This window comes from Canis lupus, chromosome 21 (assembly GCF_011100685.1).
Source record: "Canis lupus familiaris isolate Mischka breed German Shepherd chromosome 21, alternate assembly UU_Cfam_GSD_1.0, whole genome shotgun sequence".
Taxonomy (NCBI): Eukaryota; Metazoa; Chordata; class Mammalia; order Carnivora; family Canidae; genus Canis; species Canis lupus.
The window spans coordinates 18,460,711-18,487,903 of NC_049242.1; the positions used below are offsets into that span (position 1 = coordinate 18,460,711).

Genomic DNA, 27,193 nt, shown 5'->3' on the forward strand with positions numbered 1-27,193 from the left:
CACTTTCCTCTCAATAAAATGAGATAACACTACATTAAGTTATATTTTCCAGTCTTCTAGTTCTCTGAAACCAAAGGTTTTTTACGAAGCACTGTATCATGTATAATCTTCCCAAATTGAACTCCTCATTTCTAGCCTGATCCACAAAAGATTAGCCATTGTCTGGTATTCCAAAATACCTTTATCTTCTTTTACTCCACCTGGATTCACCTCTAGCAATGTTTGCATCTGCTACATAGAAAACAAACCAGAGAGACTGTTTAGTACCCTCCCTCAATACTTTGGACTCCACACCCTCATTCTTGATGGGCATGACATTGATTCTATGGAATGCTCATAATGTCTGATAGTGTTTCTTTTGTGGGATTAAACTAAATAATGCCAGTGAAAGTGCTTTTTAAACTGAGAAGTTCTCCACCATAGGCAGGCAATGATGGAGCCATTCATCGTTATCATTATTATTTGTCCTGGATTTCTCCAGATCTGTCTTAAAATTACAAGCTTACACTCCAGCATAGGAACCAATCCTAATACTTTCCTGTGGACCAAGACATGGATTCTAAATAGTACATCGAATGCCAATTTCATGTCAACTTCAAATTTTCTACCCCCTGTTAAAATTCTGTATTATATTTTTTTCTGCCTCCTTTGAAGACTCAGTAGCATAATGTGACTCTAACTTCTTCTATCATTATGAGAAAAGATAGATGACTTAATAACATCTTCAGTAAATCAGTATTGGCTGTAGTATATCATCCAATCTTACCCTTGGAAATGGGGTCATTTCCTGGGGGAAGAATACATGAGGATTTGTCCGGTTTGCTTTTAAATGATTCAAAGGCTTATTCTGAATAAATCTCTCTGGAGAAAACCAGTTTGAAATCCCACTACCAATAGCTGGATTTGCTGTTATTTTTCTAAGAAATATCCACTTACAAATAATAGATGCAATACCACAGAATTTTGAAGAATGACTAGGGAATTCCTGTTGTTATCGCTCAGTTTTTATAATCTTCAAATCTCTGGTTTTCTGTCTGTCATATTCTCAGTGGCTGGGTCAGTCACTGTTGCTTACAAATGGCCTAAGCTCTTCGTAAAGCCCTAGGGTGCCTGCACTACTTTTGAGCTACCATCAACTTTCTTCTACAAAAGCATATGCTGCTTAAGTCCCCACAAGCATTAGACCATGACCAAAACCTCAGAGAGATGGTACAACTTTCCTTCCATGAAATAAATTTTATGAGTGCTAACTATCTCCCCAAATATTCTACTAAAGAATACTACTCTGCTCTCTTCCACAGTTTCCATGTAGAAGTATACATTTTTGCCTTGTAACTATGAAAATAATTATTACCAGTATCATTTTTGTGAATAGCACATTTGCCATGCACTGTTACATGATCTCTGCACATTATCTCTATTTTCATAGTAATTATTATCTGCATCTACAGATGAAGAAAACGAGACTTACAGAGGTAAAATAACTCACCCTAGGTCTCAAAGTTAGTAAGTGGGAAACAGGTCTTTGAAAGTGGGTCTCTCTGGCCTTTTCTTCATTATATCACACAGATACTAGAAATCTCATTTTTATTTCACTATGCTTAAGGAAGAACTGTCACGAGATAGGGGACTTTTGGTGCCATTTGAGAGGAAGTATGTTTTACGGAGAATTTGGAAAAAAAGATAAATATTGCAATTATCCATCCTTTGTCAGCATATGTGATTGTCTTTGGAGTTGACATGTAAAATTGAATTAGTCATGACTTTTGCCCTTAAGAAGTTCATAGTCTAGTTGAGGACGGCAGGATCACATATTCTCACTAAACTATTTGTGTTAGTCAACAGAAACTAACTGCTATTACAAATTACTCTTCTAACCCCAAGACCGAATGAAATAAAAATTTATGTGTCAAATCATAGTCAATGTAGTTGTTGGATGGGGTAAAAGGCTCTAATCAGGCCTTTAAGGGCCCAGCCCTCTTCCATTTTGTGACTTCACTCTTATGTAGATCCTTAGACTCATCTCCATTCACCCACTGACTGAAGAGTAAGACCTGAAGAATAAGATTTTGTTTAAGGAGTTTATCTATGTTAAGACAGGACTAGAAGTGGTCAATATCACTTCTGTTCATATTACATTGGCCAGAATGTCCTCACATGATTATATCTAGATGCGAGGGTAGCCGAGAAATACAATCTAGCTATGTGGACAGGAAGACGAGGATATGAATATTGGTGAGCATCAGTAATCTCTATCGCATCCTTCAATAGTCTATAAGAATAGTCTGTAATAAGGGTAATTAAAAATGAGTGTTAGGCTTTCTGTGCTGATGGTGCTCTCACAAACATAGTGAACATTCATAAAACCTGCCAGACTTTCTGCAGGAAGTGTGGCAAGCCTTAACCCCACAAAGTGATGCAGTACAAGAAAGGCAAAGATTCTCTTTTTTTCCCAGGGAAGTGGCATTATGACAGGAAGCAGACTGGCTGTGGTGGGCTGACTAAGCCAATTTTCCTGAAAAAGACTAAAGCTATAGGGAAGATTGTGAGGAGGCTTGAATGTGTTGAGAACAACTACAAATCTGAGAGAAAATGGCTTGGCTATTAAGAGATGCAAGCATTGTGAACTGGGAGGGGATAAGAAGAGAAAGGGCCAAGGTATCCAGTTCTAAGGTTCATATTTTGTTATAAGATGAAGACAACAAAATCTTGAGGTTATGTTCAGTTCATTTGGCTTCACTTGGTCTTTTAAGAGGGAAATAAACTAGTACCATCAATAAAATTCCCCTTGTGGGGCAATTTTTGCTTAAAAAAATAAAAATGAATATTAGTTGACTAACAGTAGAGGACTTAAAGGTAACTTGCCAGGGGGAGGGGGAGCATTCACTCATTTATTGAATGGGTAATTTTGTAGGTACCAGGATTGTATGACTGAAAAAGATAGGGTCCACTGTTCTGGGATTGGCATTCTGGCAGAAGGGGATACTACATAAACAAATAAGCAAGAAAATATGAGTTGGAGATACATATGAAGGAAGTAAAACGGAGTAATGTGATAGAATGTCTGAAGGGCTACTTTGGCCTGGATGGTTTGGGAGAAATACATGCAAAGATGGAGGTGAAGAGTAGATAAGGGCAGATTCAGAGCAATCAGTTGTGACAGTAATATAGTATATGGGACTTAGAGAGGGGTGAGAGGACATGTGACTACATAGGTAGGTTAGGACTAGATCTTAAAGATGTGGTTAAAGTTTACTTTTTGTGTTTTTGTTTTAATTTATCCTCTAGTCAACAGGAATCCATTACTCTAGGGAGAAACATAAGAAGAGTTTCAACAACATTGATAGTTTTAAAGCAGTTGGATTGGAGGAGTTAAGATTAGGAGGAAGGCCAAGCTAATAAATAAGAAGTGCTGAAATGCTGAGCTGAGGACGAAGCAATGTGGGTTCTGAAAGAGGGGGTGATTACAGAGACATTTCTGGGATAAAATAGGCAAGACTTATTGACCAACAATCTGAGTGATAAAGAAGACTGAGAAATCAATACCTTTTAGATTTCTAGTTTGAGCAATACTGCTCTTATTAACTAGATAAGCAATGCAAAGGGTTGGAGGGAACTGGTGGGGATGCAGCAGAGGAAATGTGTTTACCTTTTACTCTTATCATGTCCTTATCTATTTTACATAGGGGTTAAAAATTCTTGAGACCATTGCAACTAAAAATCCATGTCCAATTTTTATTTAGGTTTTCTGTCTAGTAACTTCTAGTACTTTTGTCATTCTATTGTGTCCTGGAGGAAAAGATGGGACAAAAGTAATTGTACAGTATTTACTGTGTGTTTTGTATACTTTGCATACAATCTCTCATTTTATTGTCATAATAAACCTGTTAAGTTGGTGATAGGTCCTTTTTTTAAGAAATGGGGAAACTGGGATCCCTGGGTGACTCAGTGGTTTAGCGCCTACCTTTGGCCCAGGGCACGATCCTGGAGTCCCGGGATCGAGTCCCACGTTGGGCTCCCGGCATGGAGCCTGCTTCTCCCTCCTCCTGTGTCTCTGCCTCTCTCTCTCTCTCTCTGTCTATCATGAATAAATAAATAAATAAATCTTAAAAAAAAAAAAGAAATGGGGAAACTGAGGGGTGCCTGGGAGGCTCAGTCAGTTAAATGTTCAACTCTTGGTTTTGGCTAAGGTCATGATCTCAGAGTTGTGAGACAGAGCCTGCTGTTGGATTCTGGAACCCTGCTTAAAATTCTCTCTCCCTCTACTTCTGCCCCTCTCCATATATATATATATATATATGAAAAACAGTGGGCTGCTATTTTAAATAAAGTTCTGTGATGTTAGTTTTATGTACCAACTCAAGTTGGTCATGGGATGCCCAGATATTGAGTTAAACAAATCTGGATGTGTCTATGAGTGTAGTTTTGAGTGAGAATTTGAATTGTTAGGCTGAATAAAGGAGAGTGCCTTCCACCATGTGGGTGGGCCTCATCCAATCCATTGGAGGCTTCAATAAAACAAAAATGGTGGAGTAAAGGAGAATCCACTCTTTCTGCTGGCCTTCAAGCTGAAATATCAGTTTTCTCTTGCTTCTAGTCTCAGATTTAAGCATCATCAGCTCTTCTGCTTCTCAGACCTTCAGACTCAGTCTGGAACTATATTTAGCTCTCCTGGGTCTTCAGCTTTCTCACTGAAGACCTTGGAACTTTGCAGTCTCTACAATTGCATGAATCAATTCTTATAATAAATCAGATTCTCTCTCCATATATGTATATAAATATATATATGGATATATATCTTCATATATATAATATACACATTATCACACACATGTGCATATATACATATGTATATATATCCATTACACACACATACACATAGACAGTAACAGACAGGGAGAGAGAGATTGGTTTTGTTTCTTTGGAGAACTCTAATATAGGTGGTGAAGCAAGAAACTAGAATGAAATGCAAGAGTAAGCCCCATGAAAATTAAGGGAGAAATATTCCAAGCAGGCAGAACAGCAATTACGATGGCCCTGAGGTGGGAAGAACAGCAGGGATGCCACTGTAGCTGGAGTGGATTTAACAAAGGGAAGAACTATTAGAGTAGCACTTTGTGGCCATTCTTGTAGAATGTTATTGCCCTAATAAGGATAATAATTTTATTTTATTCTAGGTGGAATTGGCACCCACTAGAAAGTCTTTGGTAGCTTATTCTCAAGTGGTTGAGGAAAAGACTCATAATAATGGGTATATAATACACACACACACACCACATACATACACACACACACATGCACACACAGAGGGAGAGAGAATAAAAAGGAAGAGAAGGGAAGGAAAGAGAAGAGAAAACAGGATAAAGTCAATAAAATGTTAACAGTTGAAACTGGTTTTATGTTAGGGGACTGCGTATTGTACTTACAACTTTTCTGTGTACTGTACTTACAACTTTTTTGTACTTTTGCATTATTTTGAAACAAAATATTAAAATATTTTTTAAATTGTGGCTCATTTGGACACTCATATCTTTAAAGTCAGAAAAAATTGACTTCAATTCCCACTTACAGATGGGTAACTACACAAGTTACTTAATTTCTTAGCATCTCCATTTTTTTCTTAATCTTCTAATAGCCACATACTTCGATCATTTTTTTGTGAGAATTCAATGTAATATATAGAGAGACTACCTGGGCCCATAGTAGACATTCAGTGAACAACGGCTATTATTACAATGGAAAATAGTTTGTGCATATTACCAGAGGAATTTGCACTTTTTTTTTTCCCAGATAATGATATCCATGGATAGCAACTAAAATATGAAGCATGCCTTTTTTGGGTGTAATTTCAAGGATCTGAGTAGTGACATAGGGAGAATTTGGGGATTTGACCACGAATCTATTAAGTATTGTCTATGTTACAGAAATAGTGCTTGGGATCAGAGATTCAGAGACAAAGAAAACACTTTTAATCCAAAAAGATTTTTCCAGTCTAGTGAATTAGAGAGATAAGAAACAAGTTAATTAAAAATAAATAAATAAATAAATAAATAAATAAATAAAAAAAAAGGAAACAAGTTAATTGTTCTAGTGTGAAATAAGGTATGACAGAGGTAAACACAAGGTGCTATGAGAGCAAAATCAGTACCCACCTAACTTATTTGCTGATAATGGTGACAATATAGATAAATAATATGAATTTACCAAGAAAACAGACATTTGCAAGGCATTTTATAACCCAAACTTTTGTCTTGTTAATTCTGACATTAAAATTTATTTTCCCCATGTCCACTAAATGTGAATTATTTTATGTATTTATTTAGTTTTGCTTTCTCTAGTTTTTTTTTTTTTTTTCTTATCTTCTTATAGGTACAAAGAATTCTCTTGTCATCTTAACTGCCAATTAAGATCGAGGTCATTGTTTCAGAAGTGCTTAAAATATCTGTTTTGCAAACTAAATTTCTATTCCTTCTTTTTTTCTGAACATGACTTAAAATGCTTCCTTGTCCAGTGTGGTTTGTTTTCTCCTTTGCTAATTGTTTATTTCCACCATCCAGCCATTCACATATCCATTCACCTGTTTGTGTTGTCTTATTCCAAGAAGATTTGATAGATCTTGCTTTATGTGAGATACTTGGCTTTTCAGATCTTAAAAGACATGAGTAGAAAGAGTTGCTGATTTTAATTTTAGAAAATGGGTCATGTCTTATATGTCCTTCATAAGTGTCATCTGCAGAGATTTTGTAATCACTCTAACAAGACTGCCAGTGCTCTAGACCTTTCTGGACTCCACTCTCAAAACTGCCATGAATATTTCTTTAGCCTCTACCGACAACGAGAACCAGAGAATCGGTTTGTTGTTTATGGAATTTTACTCTATGTTTTTTCATGAACTGACTAATCACTAATTTAATATTAGAAAGGACTATAGTAGTAATGGTAGATGACCTTCTCTGTCATATTCTCACAACCTATTGCCCATAACAAACTTGACACGATGGTCACTTGCTACTAGTATAAGACCTCACATGGGTGCCCCTTCAAATGTATATGGGCCTAATTTCTGTGATATCTGTCCATATGTTTATATATATATAACTGGATATATATATATATATATATATATATATATATATATATATGCCAAGTAGTTTCTGCCCACCATCCTAAACTTGTCCTATAAAACTGCATGCATTACATATAATTTCTTTTATAGGATAGTCATTCAAACAGCATACTCCCAATTCCAATAACCTTCATTATATTTGAGTTTTTAAATCTATGTTAAATATCTCTTATGACATGGTTTCAAGGTTTTTATTACCTATTTGTTCCTTGCCTTCCTCTGAATGCTTTCCAGATTATCAGTGACCCTTTTTAATAACATAGAATCCCCTTTAGTTATGACTCTTAAAATTGAATACAATTGATATGGATGAAACTGGATGTTGAGTGAAAAAAGTCAATCAGAGAAAGACAATTATCATATGGTTTGACTCACATATGGAATATAAAAAATAGTAAAAGGGAGACCATAAGGGAAGGCGGGGGGAACTGAGTGGGGAAAAATTAGAGAGGAAGACAAACCATGAGATACTCCTAACTCTGGGAAACAAACAAAGGGTTGTAGTTGAGGAGGTGAGTGGGGGATAGTGTAACTGGGTGACGGGCATTAAGGAGGGAACATGCTGTGATGAACACTGGGTGTTATACTATATGCTGGCAAACTGAATTCGTTTAGAGATTTTATTTATTTATTCATGAGAGATACAGAGAGAGAGGCAGAGACATAAACAAAGGGAGAAGCAGGCTTCTTGCAGGGAGCCTGATGTGGGACTTGATCCCCGGACCTGGGGTTCACACCCTGACCCAAAGGCAGATGCTCAACTGCTGAGTCACCCAGGTATCCCAGCAAATTGAATTTAAATTAAAAAGAAAAAAAAAAAAAACCTGAATACAATCATTGAATTAGTTTCCTACCAATATTGAATAAAGTAAGAGTAACACCTATCTTGATTTGAACTCTGTGTTTTAGAATCAAATTATTAATGAACAGAAATATGGTGGTGAGTCATGTTGTAAATGCAAGTTTCCTTAGAAACCCGTCAAATATATATATATATATATCCAGTAAATTAATATTTTTTCACATATTGATTTTACTTAAATTGAGGAAAATCTGTCTAGTTTTTATTTTGAAGACTGAAATTTGTCTGCCTCCTCTCTCTCCAAGGTAGGCGCTTTCAAATCAATTAAAGCACAGAATCAAATTAATATAAAGAAAATAAGACTTTTGTTGATATATCATGTTCATACATGTTAAAATGCTGTAGACGCTTTTCATTTCAGTAAATGTAACATGTATTTAATATTATTACAGCTTCTTTAGTGAATAGAAAGATTGATTCTCCATACTTTTCTTCATAATGACATTTATATACTTCATGTTTAGTTAAAAATTTTAAGAAACCGTCAACCATCACCTTTAATAACCATTTATTATGCCAGATTAATTTACTATTTTTCCCAGTCTCCTTTACTGTGTGTCCTTTCACTAAATATTGTATTATGGCAAGCATCATTTCTAGATTTTGAGGAGATATGAATGCTCTTTCATGTTTATAACAATGGCCATCAGCAATCTACAAATACCATCAAACTATCTGAATCAAATGTCTCTATTAGTCTTGAAGTTTTTTTTTAATAAGTCAATAGATCAAAACTATTTCCAGGATTACAACAGTTACCTTGTCGAAAATTACCTACAGAATTACTGTCCTTTCTGAGTGACACCTCTCTCTCTTTAATTCATCCTCTCATTTACTGATTGATTTTTAAAAATTTAGTGATACTGGGCTTTTTATGAATATCCTCCAAAATCTAAAGGAAAAAATAATATTGGTGATAGTAATAATAATGATATATATATATATATACATATATATATATTATCAAGAGCTTACTATAAATCAGCTACTATGCTTAGACACTTTGCCTACATAATTTCTGATCCTCGAGACAGCTCTACAAAATAGGTATTGGAATGCCCATTATACATATCAAGAAAATGAGACCCACGGTAACCCATATAGTAAGTGATTGAGATAAAATTTTATTCTGTGACATGTCTATTGTGTATTTGAGGGCTCATAATTCATTCTGTAAATATGCCCTGAGTGCCCCCTTATGTCTCAGGTACTGTTCAGACACTAGAAGTAGAACAATGAATAACAACGGTCCACACATTTAAGAACTTAAACTTTTGCAGTGATTTGAGTAAGATGGTCAGGCAATCAAGTGAATAAATGGACACAACATAGGGCTTGATCTCATGACCCTGAGTTCATGACTGGCACTGAAATTAAGAGTGAGATGCTTGACCACTGAGCTACTTGGGTGTCCTGGTAAAGGTTGTTCTTTATCAGATTTTCTCTCTCAACTACTTTTGTAAACAATAAACCTTTGACAATTAGGTAATGAAAATAAGCCATATTGGGCATTTATTGAGGATCAGATATAATTCTAAGTGTTTCACATATATAATTTCACTTAATTCATGCAGTAAGCCTATGAGGTTCTGTCATTAATTACATTTATCTGATGAAGAAACAGAAGCAGAGAGATTGTGTAACTTGTCCAAAGTCGAATTAATAAATAGAAATACCATATTTTAACCTAGGAGTCTGATTCCAGAACCTGGGTTTGAAACTACTGTGCCATACTTCCTTCATGGCAGAGTAATAGCTACTGAGTCAGTACACCATAGATTACAGATCTACAACCATAGTCTGAATTTGTCTGCTGATTTCCCAAAACCCATGCTACCACTATCTATGCTCAATATCTGTGGTTGGATACTCTTTACATTCAATCTGTATAATAATTATGATGACAGTAATGAAATTAAAATGATTACTCTTTATTGCCCTTCTACTTTGTTTCAAGTTCTGTAGTAGGTGCTATTCCTAAATATGTTGTGATTTCCACCTCCCCTTTAATTTAGTTTCTACAATTACCTGGAAAGGTAGTTGTTATCATTCCCACTTGACATCCAAAGAATCTGAAACGAGAAGATTTTAAGCAACTTATTACCCAACCAACAAATGGTAGATTTAAAGTCTATGTTTAATTTATGCACGGAAACATCATTTATAATCTATCTATTCAAAATAACTCCTCAATTTAACTATCCTGTTTCTATTTTTCTAGTAATAAAAAATAAATAGAATAGTGATTCTGCTACTCAGAAATCCACTAATGCTTGCTTTTTCTTTCTTAGTGGCACAGATATTTATTCCTAGCTCAGGTCATTTTTAACCTGCAATATTTTTCACATGGGAATGAATATATCTCCTTGCTTCCCTTCTTCACAGCCATGTACCCAGTGAAGGATCTAGTTACGTGTTGTCTGTTTTCTCTAATAGCTTCTGACTGATGTCTACATCTGATTCCCTTGCCTCCTCTTCAAATACCATCCTTTGATTTACTCATAAGTTTATTTTCCTAAAGTATAAATTCTGTTTTTCACTTCACACTTAAAGAAGTACTAGGGTTTATTTGACATATTTCTCTGATCAGATGACTAGCCAAATTAGACTTATCAAGTTAGGTCAATAAATGTCATTGGTCTTTTTTACCAGTTTTATTCTTTTTTTTTTTTTTAAATTCCTACATCCTTTGTGCTGAACTTTTATATTTGTTGTTATCTCATATATCTGGAATCCTGTGAGATCAGAATGTGCCAATTATTATTGCTGCTTATATTGACAGTTATATCAGAGTGGTGCTTATGGTGATAATGATTAATAGATGACTTGTTTTAAGCACGATGTTATATACATACATTATACAAGATGTCTTTTCATAGTCAAAACATCCAATAAGCCATAAACTTAAAGAGAGGTTAATTACTCATGGTTTAAAAACAAAACAAAACAAACAAACAAAACGGAATGGTATTCCGCATAGTTCCAAATCCAAATTTTTTTATTTCAAATCTTCTCTTCTCCAGTTAAGGACTTCCCTGTATAATCTCAGAGGGAGGTGATATTTGACAGCCATCTATTCATAATGACCAGAGGCAGTTCAGTTAATGGTTGGAATTCTCATCCACTGAGATGGAAGCAAAATTTATTTCCAGGAAATAATACCAAGCATTATGTCTGAAGAGCCACAAGAAGAATGGCTAAACATCTTCACAAGTCTAATTATGGGCACTATTCTACTACTTTGCGTGTATTAATTCACACTCCCAGGATCCTTGAGTGGCTCAGCAGTTTAGTACCTGCCTTTGGCCAGGGCCTGATCCTGGAAACCCAGGATCGAGTCCCACATCGGGCTCCCTGCATGGAGCCTGCTTCTCCCTCTGTCTGTGTCTCTGCCTCTCCCTCTCTCTCTCCCACTGTGTTTCTCATGAATAAATAAATAAAATCTTAAAAAAAAAAAATTCACACTCCCCCAAATAAGTCTATAAAATAGGTGCTACTATTATCCTCATTTTATGGATGAAGAAAATGAAACAGGGAAAGATGATGTAATTTACCCAGGATTTGGTCCCAGGTGGTCTGGGTCCAGAGTTCACTCTCATGATCACTACAATATACTGCCCTTTATCTAAGTTAGTATGAAAAAGGGATCCCTGTGGGGATGCAAAATATTTAGTTTTCAGGCTCCTTCTTATACTCCTAATTCATAAAGCTATGCCTAATCCCCTAAACAGAATATAATTTCCTTCCTTTGATCTCTCACTGAACTTTCTTTCTTGCAGTTCTTATGGCCAACACACAACCTTCTATCAAGGGAGAGAAAAGTAAACTGTGAGAGTAACACAGTGGCCCAAAGCACAGGGGCTAAAGAGAGGAAGATAACACGAACACAAATCATGGAGGTATTAAAAAATGTGGAGAGCCTTTTCCTAGTGGTTAAAAACAGATATGATTTTGCCACTCTGCAGATTAAAGTTAGGTATACAGGTAGGCAGGTGTGTTGTGGTTCTGTATCATCAATTTTTTGGTCACTAAGAATGTCACTAGACATGTGACTGAACTAATATCAAAGTTTTCAAGGTCCCAATTAAACAAGTCCCAGTAGAGCTCAAATAATATAAGGAAACCAGGGAATTAGTGAATTCAAAGGATACACGAACTGAGCTAATGAATTCAGTAAAGTTGCAGGATATAAAACTAATATGCAGGAATTGGTTGTGTTTCTGTACACTAATAACCACGTAACAGAAAGATAAAATAAGAAAACAGTTCCATTTACAATGATGTGGATGGAGCTAGAGTATATTATGCTATGCAAAATAAGTCAGCCAGAGAAAGACAAATGCCATATGATTTCACTCATATGTGGAATTTAAGAAACAAAGTGAAGAAGATGGACATAGGGGAAGGGAAACAAAGAAGGAAGCAAACCATAAGAGACTCTTACTGTAAAGAACAAACTGAGGGTTGCTGGACTTGGGAGGTGGGTACGGAGATGGGTTAAGTGAATGATGGGTAGTAAGGAGGGCCATTGTTGTGATGAACACTGGGTGTTATACGTAAGTGATGAATCACTAAATTCTACTCCTGAACAAATATTACACTATATGTTAACTAACTAGAATTTAAATAAAAACTTGAAATAAAAGAAAAAAAAAAGAAAACAATTCCATTTATAATTGTACCAAAAAGAAAAAAAAAAACACCTTGGAATAAACTTAACCAAGGAGATAAAAAACCTGTACTCTAAAGACAATAAAACACTAATAAAGAAATTGAAGATGACAAAATGAAATGGAAAGACATTCTAAGTTCTTGAATAGGAACAATGGATATTGTTAGAATGTTCATAGTATCCAAAGCAATCTACAGATTTAGTGCAATCCCTATCAGAATGCCAGCAGCATTTTTCATAGAACTGGAACAAGAAATGGAATGAGTAATTCCCAGGAATGAAAGGTACAGCATAAGAAATATAGTCAATGGTACTGTCATTGCATTGTATAGTGACAGATGGTAAGTATGCTTGTGGTGAGAACAGTATATAGACTTGTCAAATCACTATGTTGTACACACAAAACTAATGTAACATTGTGTGTCAACTATACTTCAATTTAAAAATAAATACATAATATCACAAAAACAATAAAAAAAGAAAAAGGGAAATGCAGATGTTTCCAAGAAACTGGAAAAGAAGGAAACATTCTCTCTAGAACTTCCAGAAGGAACATAGTATTTCTGACAGCTTGATTTTAGCCCTGTGAGACCCATTTTAGATTCTGGCCTCTAGAACTGTAAAATAATAAATTTTTAGTGTTTTAAGTCACCAGTTTGTGGCAAATTGCTACAACAGCATTTGGAAACTTATATGATATCTGATCTGATTTTCCCTGTTAGCCCCTACCAAATATTTAGTTAGGAAAAATAAATAATAAAATAAAATAAAATAAAATAAAATAAAATAAAATAAAATAAAATAATAAATAAATAAATAAATAAATAAATAGATACAAACAAGAGATATAAATAAGAGATTTTAATTCTGATTGAAATTCACCTAATATAAATTTTAAAATGATATTTGGAGTCATTATAAAGGATTCTAATAGAAAAGAAATGGCAAGTCTCTCAAATTTTTCCCTTTCCCATGTTCTTCTCCCTAAGACAACAACCATAGATTTAGCTTAGGAAATCTTCAGATTCAAATGTACAGTTATCACAAAATTAAATATTAAGCAAGGATTTAGTTGAAAGGTGAAATAGATGTGAAGGTGATTAAGAGGTACAAATTTCCAGTTATAAAGTAAATAGGTCATGGGATCAAAAATTACATCAGAGAGAATATTGTCAATAATACTATAATAACTTTGTATGGTGACAGATGGTAACTACACTTACGGTGATGAGCATTTCATAGTGTATATAACTGTCGAATCACTATGTAATACACGTGAAACTAATACAGTATTGTTTGTGAACTATACTTCAATTAAAAATAAATGTTAAAAGGTTGACACATTTGGCCGTTAAGTCCTCCAAATAATGTACTTCTGAATTTCTTTTGGCCCTGGTCTCATGGTGACAGGATGGTTGGCAGACTCTCAAAAGGAAAAATGGGCATGGGGATGAAATGGAATGGTAGTCATATGACTCTTGTATCAGGAAAAGCAGCAGGTTTTCTAGAAAATACCACCATTGGTCATCACTTGGAACTGTGTCCATTTCTATCTGGAAAAAAGAAAACTGGGGAAGGCATAAGGAACTTGAGGGCAAAATGGGGGGACTCATGTGAAATCATAGCAGAAGGGAGCCTCAGGGCACCTAGGTGCAGGGCCTGCTAGTCGCTGGCCAGATGACCATGGTCCATGCCTTTCTGGCTGGCCTTTACCACTGAAACCCAGGCAGGTATACTTCATTGTCTGGTTTCTTCTTTGGTAGACCAAACTGTGACCCACATGTGCAATGCTTCTATTAAAAACTGCCCTTGGAGTACTAGAGTCTTTGCCACCAGGCACAAAGCTGAAGTATCCTGGGTGGCCTGCAATTGCAGGATTAGGACACTCATCACTCACCTTGGAGCTGGGCAACTGAATAATTTATAATGTAGAGCTTCTTCTCTATTGGATCCAGCTGAAGCATTCTGTGTTTTAAGGAGTAATTATGTTACTTAAAATGATTGTTTTTTGTTTGTTTGTTTTGGTAATCAGTTAAGTGTGGACACAGAATTACACCATGGGGAGGTATATGGAATTGAAAAGGGTTTATTATACTGCGCCACACTGGCCTCAGGTTGGGCCTGTAGTCCTCATATCAGCAAAACTCCCTGAGGGAGGCTCAGGAAAGGTAAATATTAGGGCTCCAGTTTCCCTGATCACCTGTGCAGCCCAGTTAATGTGATTGCACCTGGGTTGGTGGACAGGAGGTAGGCAAGACATGACTGTCCAGATTCCATATAGATAGTGGGAGTAGAGCCTGGATCTATCCTTGATAGTCTACCTAGGCCAGTCAAAAGCCCAAAGGGGCAATTCAAGACAAGGAGATGAGACTGTCTTGTTTTTTACACTCAGCCTAGACTCCTTCCTGCTAGCTAGAAAAAGTGTGGATTTATATTTTACTTTCTCTGTGCCATATTCACTTTCTAGCATCAAAACGCTAATATGTTCAGCTTTGCTACCATGAGCCAAAGTGGTATATTTTCTATAATAATTTAGAGGCTGGATTTCCAGAGTAATTTAATGGTTTTATCTTGGATATATTAAAAGAATTTAGGAAAAAAAAAAAAGTCTCTCAGTCTCTCATAGTCAAAGCCATTTTGCATGTCAAAGGAGGTTCTCTCATTCTTCTCTTAAATTTTGTTGACATTAAAGCAAAAACACAAGTGAAAGCAAAACACTAAAATAAAAAGAATCTTCCTATCAGCTTTAGTACACTATATTTCAAATATTGCTGTTTTAGAAAGATCTGCCATTTCAAATTATATTCCTTTTTTGCCACTTTTTTTGGTTATGTTGTCAAGGCTGTGAAAAAGAAGGCCCAGATCTCTCTGAAGTTATCTGAATTATAGTATCAGTATAAGCAACCTGATGGTATTTGGAAGAAAAAAAGGTCAAAAAATAAAATTTTGTAGATCTGTTTTGAAACCCCAAGTTTTCCCAAATAAGAAGCATCTTCCTTTTTTAAAATAACTGCATCTATAGACAAACATATTATAGACTAAGTAAATGTTTTAATATGTCCTTTTTTTTACTACAGAATTGAAAAATGGGTCAGCATGAAGTAAAACTAGTTGTACCATTTTTTTTTTCTCTTTCCAGAACCCCACAGTACAGGAGAAAAAAAAAAAATAAGAAAGCGCGACTTTGTCAAAGACTGTCCATATGACACCTCATGTTTAGGCTTAGAATAAAGATTACTCAGAAGCACAAAGCTATTTTTTCCCTTTCATTTTCCTGTCTTCAAAGGCAGCCTCGGAACTATCAGAAGTGTGAAAAGTTCATGCTTATCAAAGAACATTCATGACAATTACTGAAAAAAATTTTTTTCAGAAATTAAAACAAAATGATTTTTCTTTCCCCATTTTCCCCCAACTGACAATCATGTGTGACAGTTATCCATGTCAAAAAATATTTTCTCACCAGAAAGAAAACTGGTGAAGAGGGTCTGTCAGTTTCCCTTCGTTTCCTATTTACAGTTATGAGAGAAAAATGATTTATGATTACTATAATTATATCTCTCCTTAGGAGAGCTGTACTAATTATGTAATTTTTTTCGCCATTTTTCTTTTTACAAGCTCTTAGTTAATCTAAATTGAAGTGTATTTAGCAATTTTGTACCCGGTTACTTTTCAAACCTCTGTGTGGGTCGCAAATTGAATGGCCTAGGATCACTTAACACATTAAATCTGTTCATCGTGGGCATAAAACTCCTAGGCCTACACATTCACAACTGTGATATAAAGAATTTCTCTCAATAGATAGGATCTTCATAGATGTTTTGAGAGAGTCTGCAGGAAATGAGTTTTGGGCAAAATGTTTTATAATCTGCAGTTAACCATTATGGCAATGAACCTTAGGAGTCAGCCTAGAATGTGTTAGATGACAATATTACCAGCAACTTATCACTTTCATTTTATGTCTTTATATCGTATTTGTAACTCTGGGTTTCTCTATTGTCTTGTGCATACTCATTTTTTCTTTTCTTCTCTTCCCTTCCTTCTTTCCTTCTTGCCTGCCTTCTTTCCTTCCTTTCTTCTTTCCTTCCTTCCTTCCTTCTTTCCTTTCTTTAATGATTGTATTGTTATTGGTTCCTCTACTGCAAAAACTGGTAGTGACCATAGAGATAATAGAATACTGTTTTGAATTTTACATTTCTTTGAAATTTCTGTGTATTAGTTTTAAAGAATTTTTTTTAAGTACTACTTTTTAAAGATAGTTCTATTTAGATAGCATCAGAGCTGTTGCATCTAGAAACTGAAAATTTTTAGTGCGGTAGATAACATTGGGGTTGGAAATATAATTCCATTCCATCCCCTAAACAAATACCTCTAAAGATAAGAAATAGCCCTTATTGAAGAAACTGAATTCATGTTTTCTAAATGCTGTCCATTACCTAGCATTTAAATAATTTTATATTCTCAGAAAACATTTAAGTGCTTTCTTTGTCATCCTATGAATCTTCTGAACCGTGATGTGGGTACAGCTATTTTCACTTTAAATATGAGGAACCTGAGGCTCAGTGCAGTGATGAGTGGGCTTCCCAGGAGCTAGGCAGCTATTAAATGGAAGAAGCATTTCCTGCTGACATCTCTTTGCCTCTGTAACATTCAGGCTCTTCATTTTCATCCTTCTAAAATCCATACAAAGTTGGTATTATTACCTATTTACAAATTAGAAAAGTAGATATAGAGAGATTAAGTCAAATGCCAGCAAAAAACAGAACCAATACATATAGGTTCCTTTTTCCAGTAAAGGACAGTTACCCTCAATATAGTATACCAGGGGGAAAAAATGCTCATGTGCATTCTAAAAAAGAAGAATAAGAATAAGAATAAGAAGAAAGAAGGAAAGAAAGAAAGAAAGAAAGAAAGAAAGAAAGAAAGAAAGAAAGAAAGGAAAAGAAAAAAGAAAAGAAAAAGAAAGAAAAGAAAAGAAAGAAAAGAAAAGAAAAGAAAAGAAAAGAAAAGAAAAGAAAAGAAAAGAAACCAAACCATATGAAAAAAAAGAACTGTACCTCATGCAGAGACCCAAGATTGTATTTAATTTAATGAACGGTTAAAAGAAAGGAGATGCTGGGGAGAACTTGCATTATTACAAATAAAGGAATTGTTTAGTTTGCTTAAAGGAAACAAAACAAAATGAAACAAAACAAGAAAAAACAAGGGTTAGGTGCACAGCAAGGTCCAGCTGTTGTTAAACAATAGCTAAAGAAAGTTGATTCCTCATGTTATCTAAACTACCGTCACCTTGACTGATTCATTTGAAAATAACAAAATCACATGCTCAGGAATATATTCATTCATATGAATTCCATGTTGAAAAGTATTTGTCCTGGGCAGCCCGGGTGGCTCAGCGGTTTAGCTCTGCCTTCAGCCCAGGGCCTGATCCTGGAGGCCTGGGATCGAGTCCCACTTCAGGCTCCCGCATGAGGCCTGCTTCTCCCTCTGCCTGTGTCTCTGCCTCTCTCTCTGTGTCTCTCATGAATAAATAAGTAAAGAAAAAATCTTGAAAAGTATTTACCCTATCACAATATTTCATGCTAACAAACAATGTTAAAATAAGCAAGTTTGTCTTTTTTCTGGCTTTTACACCACCTTTCTCTGTTGTTATTTTTTCTTTTTTTTAATATTTTATTTATTTATTTGTGAGAGACACAGAGAGAGAGAGGCAGAAACACCGGCAGAGGGAGAAGCAGGCACCATGCAAGGAACCGATGTGGGACTCCAGGACCACGCCTGGAGCTGAAGGCAGGTGCTTTAACCGCTGAGCCACGCAGGCATCCCTCCCTGTTGTTATTTGTATTGGCTTTTGACCTTGTGGATCCCACCAAATGAGTGGCTTGAAGTGCTAATGTAGCTTTTAGTTGAGTTTCTGAGAATTGATAGGAACTGGAGCAGTGGGGTATTTTATGCACATCTGTCATTATATACCAAGAGCTTTATACGTAACATAATAGTTATTTCTCACATTTTTCTTATACGCCAACAATATCTCTCACATTTATTTTATATAAAGTCAACAGCAAGCAATTTATTTGGGGCAGTTTTCATAACAAATAAAAAGTGATTTTGACTATTCATGTTGGGAAAATGCAAAAGAACATTTGGTATGTTCAGAAATTCAGAAACAGAATAAGGAATTTAGTTAATAACTGGGAAATAATCCTAAGAAACTCATGGAAAAGCTACTCCTACACCTATTTGTTAACAGTTATTTAAAGCACAGGATTTAGAAAAGTAGTCATTCAACTCAATTTCACATAAATTAAGATCCCCAAATATGTAAAGCTTTATTACAGGCATTAGTGGAGTGCTCTGTCCAAAGGGACACCTGGGTGGCTTGGTGGCTGGGAGCCTGGCTTCGGCTCAGGATGCAATCCTAGGTCCAGGGATCGAATCCCACATCAGAGTTCCCTCTGAGGAGCCTGCTTCTCCCTCTGCCTATGTCTCTGCCTTTCTCTCTCAGTCTGTGTGTCTCATGAAAAAATAAATGAGTCTTTAAAATAAAGGAGGGGGGATAGAGAAGGAAGAAACATGAGAAAAACACAGGACTAATTCTCAAGTCATTTACAATCTTTTGGGGCAACAATAATATTCTTCAAAATAATTCAAACATATATCTCTTAACCTTTCTAAATTACTTTCTCATTGGTCATGTCATAGCGCCCTTTCAACAACCCTGAGAACCAGTTAAACTTGCTGTTTTTCCCGCAGCTTATGTATAAAAAGGAATGGTGATAGTGAAAGAAATTAAATGACTTGCTTGGGAGACGGCCAGATTGCAGAAGAGTAGGGTCCCCAAGTCACCTGTCCCCACCAAGTTACCTAGATAACTTTCAAATCATCCTGAAAACCTAGGAATTCGGCCTGAAATTTAGAGAACAGTGAGAAGAGTTTACGCTTCTATCAAGGTAGGAAGATGGAAAAATAAATAAATAAATAAAAAAGCATCCAAGGGTGAGGGGCCCCGAGGAGCCAGGCTAAGGCCCCGGGGCGAGCGCCCGCAGGACAGGAAAGCCCAGGCCCGGGGAAGCAGGAGCTTCACCAATCTCGGGCTCGCAGGGAGCTCGGGCAGGACGCCAGGAGGGCGGGGATGCCCTCACGCTCCCGGGTGCACTAATAGACATCTGCGCCCCGGGGAGAGCGCGCCACGCCCCGGGGCCGAGCTCCCTAAGGGGCTGCAGCGTGAGCCCCAGCAGGCGGGGAGCAGCTCGGAGGCGGCTCAGGCAGCGGCTCCGCAGAGGGGGCTGCGCGGCCCCAAGAGCGCGATTCCAGCGCGTAGGTCCCGGAGCCCAAGGGGCCGAGGGACACAGCCCAGGATCCAGCACTTCCCCCGGGACAGGCAGAAGCCCGGAGTGCACAGGACAGCAAGGATGCTCCTGCTGCCGAGGCCCAGAGCGCAGATCAGCGCCCCCCCACTCCGGAGCAACCAGACCCCTGCAGACAGACCTGCAGTAGTTACTGCAGGAGCTGACTCCAGGGCTGGAGACTTTGCAGCTGCCACTGTTGTTCCTCCTGGTGTCACCTTGTACCTGGGACTAAGCAGGGGCCTCACAGGATAAACAGCACCCACTGAGCTGTGCACGTGGCAGGGGGCTAGGCAGTTCCCCCAGGTGCACACACCTGAGAATCAGCACAGCAGCCCCCTCCCCCAGAAGACCAACTAGAAGGACGGGAAAAACAAGTTATTGACCAAGCAGCACTGGAAAGTTCCAGGGGAAGTCGAGGGATTTACAATATATAGAAACAGAGGATACTCCCCCTTGTTTTTTGTTTTCTGTTTGTTTCCCCCCCTTTCCCTCCCCCCCCTTTTTTTCTTTTCTCTTTTTACCAGTACAACTTGTTTTTGGCCACTCTGCACTGAGCAAAATGACTAGAAGGAAAACCTCACCTCAAAAGAAAGAATCAGAAACAGTCCTCTCTCCCACAGAGTTACAAAATTTGGATTACAATTCAATGTCAGAAAGCCAATTCAGAAGCACCATTATAAAGCTACTGGTGGCTCTAGAAAAAAGCATAAAGGATTCAAGAGACTTCATGACTGCAGAATTTAGAGCTAATCAGGCCGAAATTAAAAATCAATTAAATGAGATGCAATCCAAACTAGAAGTCCTAACGATGAGGGTTAACGAGCTAGAAGAACGAGTGAGTGACATAGAAGACAAGTTGATAGCAAGGAAGGAAACTGAGGAAAAAAGAGAAAAACAATGAAAGATCATAGGATAGGTTAAGGGAAATAAATGACAGTCTCAGAAGGAAAAATCTACGTTTAATTGGGGTTCCTGAGGGTGCCGAAAGGGACAGAGGTCCAGAATGTGTATTTGAACAAATCATAGCTGAGAACTTCCCTAACTTGGGAAGGGAAACAGGCATTCAGATCCAGGAGATAGAGATCCCCCCCTAAAATCAATAAAACCCGCTCAACACCTCAAAATTTAATAGTGACGCTTGCAAATTCTAAAGATAAAGAAAAGATCCTTAAAGCAGCAAGAGACAAGAAATCCCTAAATTTTATGGGGAGAAGCATTAGGATAACAGCAGACCTCTCCACAGAGACCTGGCAGGCCAGAAAGGGCTGACAGGTTATATTAAGGTCCTAAATGAGAAGAACCTGCAGCCAAGAATACTTTATCCAGCAAGGCTCTCATTCAGAATAGAAAGAGAGGTAAAGAGCTTCCAAGATAGGCAGAAACTGAAAGAATATGTGACCACCAAACCAGCTCTGCAAGAAATATTAAGGGGGACTCCGTAAAAGAAAGAGGAAATCCAGGGAAACAATCCACAACAACAGGAACTGAATAGGTATCATGATGACACTAAATTCATATCTTTCAATAGTAATTCTGAACGTGAACGGGCTTAATGACCCCATCAAAAGGCGCAGGGTTTCAGACTGGATAAAAAAGCAAGACCCATCTCTTTGCTGTCTACAAGAGACTAATTTTAGATGTAAGGACACCTACAGCCTGAAAATAAAAGGTTGGGAACCATTTACCATTCAAATGATCCTCAAAAGAAAGCAGGGGTAGCCATCCTTATACCAGATAAATTAAAGTTTATCCCAAAGACTGAAATAAGAGATGAAGAGGAACACCATATCATTCTTAAAGGATCTATCCAACAAGAGGACCTAACAATCATCAATATATATGCCCCGAATATGGGAACTGCCAAATATATCAATCAATTAATAACCAAAGTGAAGACATACTTAGATAATAATACACTTATACTTGGTGACTTGTGACTTGAATGTAGCCCTTTCTACAATCGACAGGCATTCTAAGCACAACATCTCCAAAGAAACAAGAGCTTTAAATGATACACTGGACCAGATGGATTTCACAGATATTTACAGAACTTTACATCCAAATGCAACTGAATACACATTCTTCTCAAATGCACATGGAACTTTCTCCAGAATAGACCACAAACTGGGTCACAAATCAGGTCTTAACTGAAAAGATTGGAATTGTCACCTGCATATTTTCAGACCATAATGCTTTGAAATTAGAACTAAATCAAAAGAAGAAGTTTGGAAGGATTTCAAACACATGGAGGTTAAGGACCATCCTGCCAAAAGATGAAAGGGTCAACCAGGAAATTAGGGAAGAATTAAAAAGATTCATGGAAACATGAGAATTAGGGAAGAGAATGAAGAGAGAATGAACAAATGAGAATGAGGATACAACCATTCAAAATATTTGGGATACAGCAAAAGCAGTCCTGAGGGGGAAATACATCACAATACAAGCATCCATCTAAAAACTGGAAAGAACTCAAATACACAATCTAACCTTGCACCTAAAGGAGCTGGAGAAAAAACAGCAAACAGATCCTACACCCAGCAGAAAAAGAGAGTTAATAAAGATTGAAGCAGAACCCAATGAAATAGATACCAGAAGAACTGTGGAACAGACCAACAAAACCAGGAGTTGGTTCTTTGAAAGAAATAATAAGATAGATAAACCAGCCTTATTAAAAAGAAGAGAGAAAAGACTCAAATTAATAAAATCATGAATGAGAAAGGAGAGATTATCACCAATACCAAGAAAATACAAACGATCTTAAAAACTTACTATGAGCAGCTTTACACCAATAAATTAGGCAATCTAGAAAAAATGGATGCATTTCTGGAAAACCACAAACTACCAAAACTGGAACAGGAAGAAATAGAAAATCTGAACAGGCCAATAACCAGAGAGGAAATTTAAGCAGTCATCAAAAACCTCCCATACACAAAAGTCCAGGGCCAGATGGCTTCCCAGGGGAATTCTATCAAACGTTTAAAGAAGAAACCATACCTATTCTACTAAAGCTGTTCTGAAGGATAGAAAGGGATGGAATACTTCCAAACTTGTTCTATGAGGCCAGCATCACCTTAATTCCAAAACCAGACAAAGACCCCACCAAAAAAGAGAATTATAGACCAATATCCCTGATGAACATGGATGCAAAAATTCTCAACAAGATACTAGCCAATAGGATCCAACAATACATTAAGAAGATTATTCACCATGACCAAGTGGAATTTATCCCCGGGATGCAAGGTTGATTCAACACTCGTAATCAATGTGATTGATCATATCAGCAAGAGAAAAAACAAGAACCATAGGATCCTCTCAATAGATGCAGAGAAAGCATTTGACAAAATACAGCATCCATTCCTGATCAAAACTCTTCAGAGTGTAGGGATAGAGGGAACATTCCTCAGCATCTTAAAAGCCATCTAGGAAAAGCCCACAGCAAATATCAATCTCAATGGGGAAGCACTGGGAGCCTTTCCCCTAAGATCAGGAACAAGACAGGGATGTCCATCCTTACTGCTATTCAACATAATACTAGAAGTCTTAGCCTCAGCAATCAGGCAGAAAAAGAAATAAAAGTCATTCAAATCAGCAAAGAAGAAGTTCAACTCTCCCTCTTTGCAGATGACATGATACTGTACATAGAAAATCCCAAAGACTCCACCCCAAGATTGCTAGAACTCATACAGCAATTCGGCAGTGTGGTAGGATACAAAATCAATGCCCAGAAGTCAGTGGCATTTCTATACACTAACAATGAGACTGAAGAAAGAGAAATTAAGGAGTCAATCCCATTTACAATTGCACCCAAAAGCATAAGATACCTAGGAATAGGCCTAACCAAAGTGGCAAAGGATCTATACCCTTAAAACTACAGAGCACTCCTGAAAGAAATTGAGGAAGACACAAAGAGATGGAAAAATATTCCATGCTCATGGATTGGAAGAATTAATATTGGGAAAATGTCAATGTTACCCAGGGCAATTTACACATTTAATGCAATCATTATCAAAATACCATGGACTTTCTTCAGAGTTGGAACAAATAATATTCATATTTGTGTGGAATTGAAAAGACCCCGAATAGCCAGGGGAATTTTAAAAAAGAAAACCATACCAGGGGACATCACAATGCCATATTTCAGGTTGTACTACAAAGCTGTGGTCATCAAGACAGTGTGGTACTGGCACAAAAACAGACACATATCAATGGAACAGAAGAGAGAATCCAGAAGTGGACCCTCAACTCTATGGTCAACTAATATTTGACAAAGCAGGAAAGACTACCCAATGGAAAAAAGTCTCTTCAATAAATAGTGCTGGGAAAATTGGACATCCACATGCAGAAGAATGAAACTGGACCATTCTCTTACACCATACAGAAAGATAAACTCAAAATGGATAAAAGATCTCAATGTGAGACAAGATTCCATCCAAATCCTAGAGGAGAACACAGGCAACACCCTTTTTGAACTTGGCCACAGCAACTTCTTGCAAGATACATCCATGAAGGCAAAAGAAAGAAAAGCAAAAATGAACTATTGGGACTTTATCAAGATAAGAAGCTTCTGCACAGCAAAAGAAACAGTCAACAAAACTAAAAGACAACCTACAGAATGGGAGAAGATATTTGCAAATGACCTCTCAGATAAAGGGCTAGTTTCCAAGATCTCTAAAGAACTTATTAAACTCAACAGCAAAGAAACAAACAATCCAATCATGAAATGGGCAAAAGACATGAAGAGAAATCTCACAGAGGAAGACATAGTCATGGCCAAGAAGTACAAGAGAAAATGCTCTGCATCACTGGCCATCAGGAAAATACAAATCGAAACCACAATGAGATACCACCTCACACCAGTGAGAATGGGGAAAATTAATAAGACAGGGAACCACAAATGTTGGAGAGGATGTGGAGAAAGGGGAAACCTCTTGCACTGTTGGTGGGAATGTGAACTGGTGCAGCCACTCTGGAAAACTGTGTGGAGGTTCCTCAAAGAGTTAAAAATAGATTTGCCCTACGACCCAGCAATTGCACTGTTGGGGATTTACCCCAAAGATACAGATGCAGTGAAACACCAGGACACCTGCACCCCGTGTTGATAGCAGCAATGTCCACAATAGCCAAACTGTGGAAGGAGCCTCGGTGTCCATCGAAAGATGAATGGATAAAGAAGTTGTGGTCTATGTATATAATGGAATATTACTCAGCCATTAGAAATGACAAATACCCACTATTTGCTTCAACGTGGAGAAACCTGGAGGGTTTTGTGTTGAGTGAAATAAGTCAATCAGAAAAGGACAAACATTATATGGTCTCATTCATTTGGGGAATATAAAAATTAGTGAAAGGGAATAAAGGGAAAGGAGAGAAAGTGAGTGAAAATATCAGTGAGGGTGACAAAACATGAGAGACACCTAACTCTGGGAAACGAACAAGGGGTAGTGGAAGGGGAAGTGGGCGGGGGTTGGAGTGACTGGGTGATGGGCACTGAGGGGGGCACTTGGCAGGATGAGCACTGGGTGTTATGCTATATGTTAGCAAATTGAACTCCAATAAAAAAAATGAAAAAATTGCTTAAGTCACTCAGCAGCACCTTAGAAGGGTTAAGGACTTACATTGACTCTTTCCTTTGCAAAAAGTAAAGGATGGTGCAAAGGAAGTTAGCACTTTTGGACTGTTCCTAGCCTAGACTCTCTTTTCTGTCTTGTAATGGAAATCTCTCATCTTATCCTCTCACTCAGCATACAGGATCTTCAGAGAAACCTAAATACAACTGGGTCAGAATGGTAATTATTTTCTTTGGCTGATGGCACAAACGAGAAAACATTTGGGAAAGTGCTGAAAACTGAGTCAAAAGAGAAAGTCTGATTATTGACCAAGTCAACAGCATCAGGGTATGACTTATTAGAGTCTTCAGTGAATCCTAAAAGGGAAGAAGCTGCTCCTTTGGGAAGTTGGCTAAGGATAGATATGATAAATGACATAGTGGGTTGAAGCATTACCCCCTACAATCATGTCCTCCTAGAACTTTGTAATGGGTCATGATTTGGAAATAGGGTCTTTGCTGATATAATTACTTTAAGATGAGTTCATGTTGGATTAGGATGAGCCAAATCCAGTGACTGCTGTCCCCATAAGAAGAGAAGACATAAAATAGTATACACACAGGATTAATGGCCATGTGAAGTCATAGGCAGAAGTGGAGTGACCTAACTATAAGACAAAGAATACAGAGGATTGCTGAGGATCACCAGAAACTAAAAAGAGGCAAGGAGGGACTCTTCACCAGAGCTTTCAGAGAGGGCATAGCCTGCTTGATTTCAGACTTCTGTCCTCTAGAATTCATTTTAAGCAACCCAGCATGTGGCATTTTGTTATGGTAGCTCTAGGAATCTAATACACATGGACACCTAGGAAGAAGAAAAACAGAAATATCCTGCCCCCCCAATTCAGAAAGTGTACTTTCCCAAAGAAAGTATTGGGGGAAGTAGTGTGGGGAGGTAGGAGCAAGTAAGGGAGTGGCAGGTAGAGAGCCTTATGAAGGAAAGAAATTTTATTTGTCAGGTGACTATAATATTCCAAACTCTGTATCTGTCAGTTTACATGTGTTTGCTCTCTTGATCCTCACCACAATTCTGTGATAGGAGTTTGATACTATTTGTAAATAGAGGCTTAGCTGGCCTAGGCTGGGCATCTGGCTCAAAACCACAAATTAAGAAACCACAGAATCAGGAACAAAACCGCTGCTTTCTGATTCCTATGCAGGTATTCCTTCCTCTTAAGCCTGTAATTAAATAGCCCTTCAAGCATATAGTAAATACTTCTTCCTTTGAGACTTTTAAAACCAGTCAGGACACAGTAATAGGCAACTCTCAGGAGGAATCGTCCTCTCTGGGCAGAGAGATGAAATTGGATACCTTGATAGATCTTTTCCAAGTCTAATTACTCTCACTCTTTGTAAAGTATAGGCTAAATGCAAAGTTCATTATCATTTTATTCTGAGTTAACTGAAAAACAAGACTGATTGACATTTTGGAGATATTCAACATTTATATGTGATAAATTTAGGAGACTTTAAATACATATAAAAAATCTTTTCTTAGGATGGCTTCTACTGTTTTTTTTTTTTTTTTTTTTTTTTTTGTTTGTTTGTTTTATAGTACCACTGCGCCACCCAGGGATCC

General features: G+C 37.2%; 1 pseudogene; it reads left to right on the top strand.

Moving 5' to 3' along the window:
• Positions 1 to 2,225: 2,225 nt before the first annotated feature.
• Positions 2,226 to 2,672, top strand: LOC119877376 (annotated as a pseudogene).
• Positions 2,673 to 27,193: the final 24,521 nt, after the last annotated feature.